Source organism: Orcinus orca, chromosome X (genome assembly GCF_937001465.1).
Source record: "Orcinus orca chromosome X, mOrcOrc1.1, whole genome shotgun sequence".
Lineage (NCBI taxonomy): Eukaryota > Metazoa > Chordata > Mammalia > Artiodactyla > Delphinidae > Orcinus > Orcinus orca.
The window spans coordinates 58,997,327-59,009,599 of NC_064580.1; the positions used below are offsets into that span (position 1 = coordinate 58,997,327).

The window sequence follows — 12,273 nt, forward strand, 5'->3', positions numbered from 1 at the left end:
CAGCAAGATTTATGATTTTTCTCCCTTCACCTCTTTTAGTGAGGGTGTATGTGTATGCTTCTGTGTAAGATTTTGTCTGTATAGCTTTGCTTCCAACATTTGTTCTAAGGTTCTATCCGTCCCCCTTTTTTTTTTCTAATTAAGAATTTTTTAATTCAATAACTTTATTACACTTTATTTTATTTTTACTGTATCTTCTTTCTTTTTCCTTCTTTCCCTCCTTCCTTCCTTCCTCCCTCCTTTCTTTCCTTCCTGCCTTCTTTCCTTCTTTGCTTCTTTCTTTCTTCCTTCCTTCCCTCCTTTCCTTCGTTCTTTCCTCATACTTCTACTAATTCCCTCTACTTTTTCGCCCTTTTATTCTGAGCCGTGTGGATGAAAGGCCCTTGGTGCTCCAGCCAGGAGTCAGGGCTCTGCCTCTGAGGTAGGAGAGCCAACTTCAGGACACTGGTCCACAAGAGACCTCCCAGCTCCACATAATATCAAACGGCGAAAATCTCCCAGAGACCTCCATCTTAACACCAGCACCCAGCTTCACTCAATGACCAGCAAACCACAGTAATGGACAACCTATGCCAAGCAACTAGCAAAACAGGAACACAACCCCACCCATTAGCAGAGAGGCTTCCTAAAATCATAATAAGGCCACAGACACCCCCAAACACACCACCAGACGTGAACCTGCCCACTAGAGAGACAAGATCCAGCCTCATCCACCACAACACAGGCACTAGCCCCCTCCACTAGGAAACCTACACAACCCTCTGAAACAACCTTAGCCACTGGAGACAGACATCAAAAACAGCGGGAACTACGAACCTGCAGTCTGCAAAAAGGAGACCCCAAACACAGTAAGATAAGCAAAATGAGAAGACAGAAAAACACACAGCAGATAAAGGGGCAAGATAAAAATGCACCAGACCTAACAAATGAAGAGGAAATAGCCAGTCTACCTGAAAAAGAATTCAGAATAATGATAGTAAGGATGATCCGAAATCTTGGAAATAGAATGGACAAAATGCAAGAAACAGTTAACAAGGACCTAGAAGAAATAAAGATGAAACAAGCAACGATGAACAACACAATAAATGAAATTAAAAGTACTCTAGATGGGATCAATAGCAGAATAACTGAGGCAGAAGAACGGATAAGTGACCTGGAAGATAAAATAGTGGAAATAACTACTGCAGAGCAGAATAAAGAAAAAAGAATGAAAAGAACTGAGGACAGTCTCAGAGACCTCTGGGACAACATTAAACGCACCAACATTCGAATTATAGGGGTTCCAGAAGAAGAAGAGAAAAAGAAAGGGACTGAGAAAATATTTGAAGAGATTATAGTTGAAAACTTCCCTAATATGGGAAAGGAAATAGTTAATCAAGTCCAGGAAGCACAGAGAGTCCCATACAGGATAAATACAAGGAGAAATACGCCAAGACACATATTAATCAAACTGTCAAAAATTAAATACAAAGAAAGCATATTAAAAGCAGCAAGGGAAAAACAACAAATAACACATAAGGGAATCCCCATAAGGTTAACAGCTGATCTCTCAGCAGAAACCCTACAAGCCAGAAGGGAGTGGCAGGACATACAGAAAGTGATGAAGGAGAAGAACCTGCAGCCAAGACTACTCTACCCAGCAAGGATCTCATTCAGATTTGATGGAGAAATTAAAACCTTTACGGACAAGCAAAAGCTGAGAGAGTTCAGCACCAACAAACCAGCTGTACAACAAATGCTAAAGGATCTTCTCTAGGCAAGAAACACAAGAGAAGGAAAAGACCTATAATAACGAACCCAAAACAATTTAGAAAATGGGAATAGGAACATACATATCGATAATTACCTTAAATGTAAATGGAATATATGCTCCCACCAAAAGAAACAGATTAGCTGAATGGATACAAAAACAAGACCCTTATATATGCTGTCTACAAGAGACCCACTTCAGACCTAGAGACACATACAGACTGAAAGTAAGGGGATGGAAAAAGATATTCCATGCAAATGGAAACCAAAAGAAAGCTGGAGTAGCAATTCTAATATCAGACAAAATAGACTTTAAAATAAGGACTATTAAAAGAGACAAAGAAGGACACTACATAATGATCAAGGAATCGATCCAAGAAGAAGATATAACAATTATAAATATTTATGCACCCAACATAGGAGCACCTCAATACATAAGGCAAATACTAACAGCCATAAAAGGGGAAATCGACAGTAACACATTCATAGTAGGGGACTTAAACACCCCACTTTCACCCATGGACAGATCATCCAAAATGAAAATAAATAAGGAAACACAAGCTTTAAATGATACATTAAACAAGATGGACTTAATTGATATTTATAGGACACTCCATCCAAAAACAACAGAATACACATTTTTCTCAAGTGCTCATGGAACATTCACCAGGATAGATCATATCTTGGGTCCCAAACCAAGCCTTGGTAAATTTAAGAAAATTGAAATTGTATCAAGTATCTTTTCTGACCCCAACGCCATGAGACTGGATATCAATTACAGGAAAAGATCTGTAAAAAATACAAACACATGGAGGCTAAACAATACACTACTTAACAATGAAGTGATCACTGAAGAAATCAAAGAGGAAATAAAAAAATACCTAGAAACAAATGAGAATGGAGACACAACGACCCAAAACCTGTGGGATGCAGCAAAAGCAGTTCTAAGGGGGACGTTTATAGCAATACAAGCCCACCTTAAGAAGCAGGAAACATCTCGAATAAACAACCTAACCTTGCACCTCAAGCAATTAGAGAAACAAGAACAAAAAAAACCCAAAGCTAGCAGAAGGAAAGAAATCATAAAGACAAGATCAGAAATAAATGAAAAAGAAATGAAGGAAACAATAGCAAAGATCAGTAAAACTAAAAGCGGGTTCTTTGAGAAGATAAACAAAATAGATAAACCACTAGCCAGACTCATCAAGAAAAAAAGGGAGAAGACTCAAATCAATAGAATTAGAAATGAAAAAGGAGAGGTAACAACTGACACTGCAGAAATAAAGAGATCATGAGAGATTACTACAAGCAACTCTATGCCAATAAAATGGACAATCTGGAAGAAATGGACAAATTCTTAGAAATGCACAACCTGCCAAGACTGAATCAGGAAGAAATAGAAAATATGAACAGACCAATCACAAGCACTGAAATTGAAACTGTGATTAAAAATCTTCCAACAAAGAAAAGCCCAGGACCAGATGGCTTCACAGGCGAATTCTATCAAACATTTAGAGAAGAGCTAACACCTATCCTTCTCAAACTCTTCCAAAATATAGCAGAGGGAGGAACACTCCCAAACTCCTTCTACGAGGCCACCATCACCTTGATACCAAAACCAGACAAGAATGTCACAAAGAAAGAAACCTACAGGCCAATATCCCTGATGAACATAGATGCAAAAATCCTCAACAAAATACTAGCAAACAGAATCCAACAGCACATTAAAAGGATCATGCACCATGATCAAGTGGGGTTTATTCCAGGAATGCAAGGATTCCTCAATATACGCAAATCTATCAATGTGATAAACCATATTAACAAATTGAAGGAGAAAAACCATATGATCATCTCAATAGATGCAGAGAAAGCTTTTGACAAAATTCAACACCAATTTATGATAAAAACCCTGCAGAAAGTAGGCATAGAGAGAACTTTCTTCAACATAATAAAGGCCATATATGACAAGCGCACAGCAAACATCATCCTCAATGGTGAAAAACTGAAAGCATTTCCACTAAGATCAGGAAAAAGACAAGGTTGCCCACTCTCACCACTCTTATTCAACATAGTTTTGGAAGTTTTAGCCACAGCAATCAGAAGAAAAGGAAATAAAATGAATCCAAATCGGAAAAGAAGAAGTAAAGCTGTCACTGTTTGCAGATGACATGATCCTATACATAGAGAATCCTAAAGATGCTACCAGAAAACTGCTAGAGCTAATCAATGAATTTGGTAAAGTGGCAGGATACAAAATTAATGCACAGAAATCTCTGGCATTCCTATACACTAATGATGAAAAATCTGAAAGTGAAATCAAGAAAACACTCCCATTTACCATTGCAACAAAAAGAATAAAATATCTAGGAATAAACCTACCTAAGGAGACAAAAGACCTGTATGCAGAAAATTATAAGACACTGATGAAAGAAATTAAAGATGATACAAATAGATGGAGAGATATACCATGTTCTTGGATTGGAAGAATCAACATTGTGAAAATGACTCTACTACCCAAAGCAATCTATAGATTCAATGCAATCCCTATCAAACTACCACTGGCATTTTTCACAGAACAGAACAAAAAATTTTGCAATTTGTATGGAAACACAAAAGACCCCGAATAGCCAAAGCAATCTTGAGAATGAAAGAAGGAACTGGAGGAATCAGGCTCCCTGACTTCAGACTATACTACAAAGCTACAGTTATCAAGACGGTATGATACTGGCACTAAAACAGAAAGATAGATCAATGGAACAGGATAGAAAGCCCAGAGATAAACCCATGCACATATGGACACCTTATCTTTGATAAAGGTGGCAGGAATGTACAGTGAAGAAAGGACAGCCTCTTCAATAAGTGGTGCTGGGAAAACTGGACAGGTACATGTAAAAGTATGAGATTAGATCACTCCCTAACACCATACACAAAAGTAAGCTCAAAATGGATTAAAGACCTAAATGTAAGGCCAGAAACTATCAAACTCTTAGAGGAAAACATAGGCAGAACACTCTATGACATAAATCACAGCAAGATCCTTTCTGACCCACCTCCTAGAGTCATGGAAATAAAAACAAAAATAAACAAATGGGACCTAATGAAACTTCAAAGCTTTTGCACAGCAAAGGAAACCATAAACAAGACCAAAAGACAACCCTCAGAATGGGAGAAAATATTTGCAAATGAAGCAACCGACAAAGGATTAATCTCCAAAATTTACAAGCAGCTCATGCAGCTCAATAACAAAAAGACAAACAACCCAATCCAAAAATGGGCAGAAGACCTAAATAGACATTTCTCCAAAGAAGATATACAGACTGCCAACAAACACATGAAAGAATGCTCAACATCATTAATCATTAGAGAAATGCAAATCAAAACTACAATGAGATATCATCTCACACCAGTCAGAATGGCCATCATCAAAAAATCTAGAAACGATAAATGCTGGAGAGGGTGTGGAGAAAAGGGAACACTCTTGCACTGCTGGTGGGAAAGTGAATTGGTTCAGCCACTATGGAGAACAGTATGGAGGTTCCTTAAAAAACTACAAATAGAACTACCATATGACCCAGCAATCCCACTACTGGGCATATACCCTGAGAAAACCAAAAGTCAAAAAGAGTCATGTACCAAAATGTTCATTGCAGCTCTATTCACAATAGCCCGGAGATGGAATCAACCTAAGTCCCCATCATCGGATGAATGGATAAAGAAGATGTGGCACATATATACAATGGAATATTACTCAGCCATAAAAGGAAACAAAATTGAGCTATTTGTAATGAGGTGGATAGACCTAGAGTCTGTCATACAGAGTGAAGTAAGTCAGAAAGAAAAAGACAAATACCATATGCTAACACATATATATGGAATTTAAGAAAAAAAAATGTCATGAAGAACCTAGGGGTAAGGCAGGAATAAAGACGCAGACCTCCTAGAGAATGGACTTGAGGTTATGGGGAGGGCGAAGGGTGAGCTGCGACAGGGCGAGAGAGAGTCATGGGCATATACACACTAAAAAACGTAGTAAGGTAGATAGCTAGTGGGAAGCGGCCGCATGGCACAGGGATATTGGCTCGGTGCTTTGTGACAGCCTGGAGGGGTGGAATAGGGAGGGTGGGAGGGAGGGAGACGCAAGAGGGAAGACATATGGGAACATATGTTTATGTATGACTGATTCACTTTGTTATAAAGCAGAAACTATGAAAAAGAAAAGCAGAAACTAACACACCATTGTAAAGCAATTATACCCCAATAAAGATGTTAAAAAAAAAAAAAGAAGAAAAAGAAAGATACATCTACCACAACATTGATAACAACATTATTTACAACTATCAAGATATGGAAGCAAACTGAGTGTCCATCAACAGAAGAAGAAAGAATAAATAAGATGTGATACACACACACACACACACACACACACACACACACAATGGAATATTACTCAGCCATAAAAAAGAATGAAATTCTGCCATTTGCCACAACATGGATGGACCTAGACAGTTTTATGCTTAGTGAAATAAGTCAGAGAAAGACAAATACTCTATGTTATCACTTATATGTGGAATCTAAAAAATAAAATAAACAGATGTATATAACAATACAGAAACAAACTCACTAATATAGAGAACAAACTAGTGGTTACCAGTGGGGAGCAGGAAAGGGGGAGGGGCAATATAGGGGTATGGAATTAAGAGACACAAACTGCTATGTATAAAATAAATAAGCAACAAGGATATACTGTACATCACAGGGAAATATAGCCATTATTTTGTAATGACTTTAAATGGAGTAGAACTTTAAACATTCTGAATCATTATGTTGTACACCAGAAACTAATATAATATTGTAAATCAACCATACTTCAATTAAAAAATAATTTTAAAAATTTAAACATTTTTCAGAGTAAAGGTATGAAGAAATATTCCATGCCAACAAAAATCAAAAGAAAGCTGGAGTAGCTATATTAATTTCCAAAAAAGGAGACTTCAGAGAATTGAAAGCTATCAGGAAAAAAAAGGGGCATAACATAATAATAAATAGGTCAATTCTGAAAGAATATATATCAACCCTTATTATGTATAACAGAACATCAAAACACGTGAGGCAAGATCTGATAGAAATGCAAGGAGAAATAGATGAGTCTACTATTAAGAGTTGGAGACTTCACCATTCCTTTACCAATAGTTGACAGATCGAAGAAGCAGAAAATCAGTACAGGTATACCTCATTTTATTGTGCTTCATTTTATTGTGCTTTGCAAATATTGTGTTTTTTACAAATTGAAGGTTTATGGCAACACTGCATTGACTGATGATAGTTAGCAATTTTTAGCAATAAAATATTTTTAAATTAATGTATGTACATTTTAAAAAATATAATGCTATTGCTCACTCAACAGTCTACAGGAGAATGTAAAGATAACTTTTACATGCATTGGGAAACAAAAAAATCATGTGACTCATTATATTGCAATATTCACTTTATTGCAGTGGTCTGTAGCCAAACCCACAATATTTCTGAGGTATGCTTATGAAGACATAATTGAACTGAACACCCCATCAGCAAGTAGATGTAATCAACATCTATAGAACACTTCATCCAACAACAGCTTATTTTCAAGCTAACACAAAAGAATCACCAAGATCAATCACATTCTGGGACATACATCTGAACAAATTTAAAAGAACAGGAATCATACAAAGTATGCTCTCAGATCACAGTTAAATTACACAGAAATCAAAAACCAGAAATAGCTGGAACACACCAAAATACTTGGAGATTAATCAGCACATTTCTAAATGACACATGGGTCAAGGAGGAGTCCTTAAGAAAAATTAAAAAGTATTTTCAAATGAAAATGAAAATACAATTTAATATTTGTGGGATTCAGTGAAAGCAGCACATAGGAACTGAATCAATAATTAATAGCCTTCCAAAAAACAAAGCACTAGGCCCAGCTGGGTTCACTGGTGAATTCTACCTGACATTTTAAGGAAGAAATGAAACTAAATTCTACACTCTCTTCCAGAAAATAGAAGCAGAGGGAATATTTCCTAACTCATTCTCTAAGGCCAACATGACCCTGTTATCAAAACCAGACAGAGATATTACAATACAGAAGAAGTACAACCAATCTCTCTCATGAACATCGAGGCAAATATTCTCAACAAAATATTAGCAAATCAAATGCAACAAGGTGTAAAATAATTATAGACCAGGACCACGTGGGATTTATTCCAGGAATGCAAGGCTGGTTCAACATTCAAAAATCAGTTGATGTAATTAATCACATCAAGAGGTTAAAGAAGAAAAATAATATGATCCAAGAGATGTAGAAAAAGCGTCTGACAAAATCCAACACACATTCATTCATGATAAAAACTCTCAGCAAACTAGGAATATATGGGAATTTCCTCAACTTGATAAAGAACATCTGCAATAATCCTGCAGCTAACATCATACCTAATGGTGAGACACTAGATGCTTTGCCTCTAAGATTAGGAATAACTATGAAAATCATATTGGAATTCCAAGCTATTGCAATAAGACAAGAAAATGAAATAAAAGGTATATACATTGGGAAGGAAGAACTAACACTGTCCTTTTTTGCACATGACATAATTATGTATGTAGACAACCCTAAAGAATATACAAAAATCTCTTGGAACTATTAATGAACTATAGCACAATTTCAGGATACAAGGTTAATATACAATAGTCAATTGTTTTCTTATATGCTAACGCTGAACATTCAGAATTTGAAATTTAAAACACAGTATCATTTACATTAGAAGAAAAAAATGAAGTATTTAGGTATAAATAAAAAAATATGTACAAGATACATTGATGAATACTACAAAACTCTAATGAAATAAGTCAAAGATCTAAATAAATGGAGAGATAGTCCACGTATAAATATAGGAAGACAATATTATCAACATGTCTGTTCTTCACAACTTGATCTATAGATTCAATGTAGTCCAATTCAAAATCCCTGCAGGCTATTTTCTAGATATCAACAAAGTGATTCTAAAATTTATATGGAGAGGCAAAAATATCCAGAATAGCCAACACAATACTGAGGGAGAAAAACAAATCAAAATATTGACACTATCTGACTTCAAATTACTGGTAAGTTATAGTAATCAGAACAGTATGGTATTGGTGAAAGAAAAAAACAAATAGATCAATGGAATGGAATTGAGAGCCTAAAATAAATCCACATAAACATATTCAACTGATCTTTGACAAAGGATCTAGGAAAATTCAATAGAGAAATGATAGTCTTTTCAAAAAATGGTGCTGGAACAACTGTATATCCCCATGCCAAAAAAAAAAAAAAAGAATCTAGAGACAGACCTTACACCTTGCATAATAATTAATTCAAAATGGATTATAGAAGTAAATGTAAAACGCAAAACTATAAAACTCCTAGAAAATAACATAAGAGATATTTTAGGTGACCTTGGATTTGGTGATGACGATTTAGATATAACACCAAAAGCATGATCCATGAAAGAGAATATTGATAAGTTTAATTTCATTAAAATTACAAACTTCTGCTCTGGAAAAATTCTGTTGAGTGAAAAGATAAGCCACAGACTGGAAAAAAATCTTTGTAAAACATATCTGATAAAGGACAGGTATCTAAAATATACAAATAGCTTTTAAGATACAATAATATGAAAACAAACCCAATTGAAAACGGGCAAAAGATTTGAACAGACACCTCACCAAAGAAGATCTACAGATGGCATATAAAAAGATATTCTGCAACACACGGCATTAAGAAAATGCAAATTATAAAAGTAATGAGGTATCACTACACACCTACTAGAATGGCTAAAATCCAAAACATAGACAACATCAAAGGCTGGCTATAGTGTGGAGCGAGAAGAACTCTCATTCACTGATGGCAGAAATAAAAAAATAGTACAGCCACCTTGGAAGATAATTTGGCAGTTTCTTAAAAAGCAAAATATACTTTTACCATGCAGTTCAGTAATTGTGGTCTTTGATATTTAACTGAATTATTTGAAAAGTTATATACACAAAACCTGCACACAAATGTTTATAGCAGCTTTAATAGTAGTTGACAAAATTTGGAGGATTCCAAGATGTCCTTTGATAGGTGAATAGGTAAACAAATTGTAATACATCCACACAATGAAATATTAGTCAGTGCTAAAAAGAAATGGGCTATCAAGCTGTGAAAAGACACAGAAGAACCTTAAATGCACATTTCTAAGTGAAAGGAGCCAACCTGAAAAGGCTACATGCTATATAATTCCAACTATACGACATTCTGGAATAAGCAATAATATGGAAACCATAAAGAGATCACTGGCTACCAGGGGTCAGCCGGGGTATGGAACGAGGAAGTGATGAACAGGTGGTGCCTAGGGATCTTTAGGGCAGTGAAACTATGTTGTATGATAGTGTAATGATGGATTCATGTCATTATACACTTATCAAAATCTATAGAATGTGCAATGCATTGGCTCATCAACTGTATCAAATGTATCTCGCAAATGTTAATAATAGGGGTAACTGTATGCAGGGGATTAAGAATATATGAGAACTCTCTGTACTTATCATTCAATTTTTCTTTAAATCTAAAACTGCTCTAAAAATAGTCTCAATATTAAAAAAGAAGTGAGTGATCCAAGGTCCCCCAGCTTTGTTTTGATTAGACAAACACAAAGGCTGCATTCTTGCTCATTAGGAAAGCCACCAGGGACATCTAGATACAGCACCAAACTGCTAGGACACGCTAGAAGCTTTCATTGCAAAAGGCTCTAAAAGAATAAAGTTTGGACTGTGTCTGGGCTTCTAAAACCCACAGGTTCAGTAATTCTCTAGGAGGACTCAAAGGACTCCACATATAGTCATACACATGGTTAAGATTTATTTCTGTGAAAGGATACAAAGCAAAATCAGCAAAGAGAAAAGATGCATGGGATGAAGTCCAGCGAAAGCTAGGTTCAAGCTTCCAAGAGTTCTCTCTTAGTGCAGTCACACAGGAAATACTTAATTCCTCCAGCAACAAGTTATGACAACACATGAAATGCTGTGTACCAGAGAAGCTCATTAGATACTAAGTGCCCTAGGTATTAAATTGATTGCTGTACACAGGCTCCCTCTGCTGAGCATGTACCAAACTTCTCGACTCCCAGAAGAAAATAAGGTGTTTAGTATAAACCACATTGTTTGTACAGGCAGTCTAGGCACAAGGAGTCACTCTTACCACTTAGGGAAACTTTTATATCAGTGTAGGGTACTGTTTACCAGCCAAGTTCCCAGAGACCAGCCAAGATGGGAACATATGTATATGTATAACTGATTCACTTTGTTATAAAGCAGAAACTAACACACCATTGTAAAGCAATTATACTCCAATAAAGATGTTAAAAAAAAAGAGCTAATCTTGTAAGCAGACTTTTCTAAGCATAGAAGTCTTGGGCCAGTTATGTTAACTCTTTTCTGCATAGGAACCCTGGCACAGAATAGAAGGAAAAGGAAGAAAGCAAAATTGTGCAAGAGGAAAATGGCAGATGACCCCAGACTAGTACTTCATTCCAGTTTATGGAAGAGAAGCAGTCCTTCAACCTTTCAACACTAACTCCATCTACCACTGAGTCTCTTGACTCATCACCTTCAAGTACCTCACATTCTGTGATGGATACTCACTAAATCAGGTGTCATGAGATGAGTTTCAGCTTTGCCACAGTCTGTGTGACCATGGACAAGATGATTTCTAAGCTCGTGTCTATGACTTCATTCAGTTGGGTATCTCTTTTTATACTTGAACATTCAATATCTCTATCTCTTACTGGATCTTTTATCCAAAACATAGATCCATTCTACCAGTAAATAAGTCTTAATCAGTTAATTCCTGTTTTTCCCTTCCCCAGTGCCACTTTTTCTGACTCAGAACTTCTCCCCTAGATCATTGCAATAGTTTCCTAAACTGGTTTTCTTGCTTCCCGTCTCTCCCGGATTTAATTCATCCTACAACTTCAACCAGTTTAAGATTCCTAAAATAGAATTGTACTCATATTGCTTGCACAACCAAAGGCCTTCAATAATTCTTCCACGGTCAACAGAATTAAAGCAAACTCCTGAGCCTACTACACCACAGTATCTCTACAACTTTCCTGATCCTTTCCTGTCTTTCACTATCCTCCATAGTAATGCAAATTCTGGTCAAACCTTTAGCCAAACATTGTTTTCCATCCTTGGGGCCACTGCCCTCCACTATCCTCCAATAGTAATGCAAATTCTGGTCAAACCTTTAGCCAAACATTGTTTTCCAACCTTGGGGCCACTGCCCTCCACTTGAAAGGTCCATTTCTATATTTCTATCTGTCAAACACTTTACATATAATCATATTACCACCTCAAATTTAGAAGGGCAACATTCTTCCACAAAGGCAATTCTCCACGTCCAAATGTAAGTTTTTTATTCTCCAAATACCTTCATATCCCTACAAGGACACCACATACACATTACATTAT

At 36.3% G+C, this 12,273-nt stretch overlaps 1 protein-coding gene across 6 annotated transcripts in view; it reads right to left on the reverse strand.

Moving 5' to 3' along the window:
- The window catches only part of OPHN1 (oligophrenin 1), a 603,167-nt gene that overhangs the window by 267,414 nt on the left and 323,480 nt on the right, over window positions 1–12,273 (reverse strand). The window lies entirely within an intron of this gene.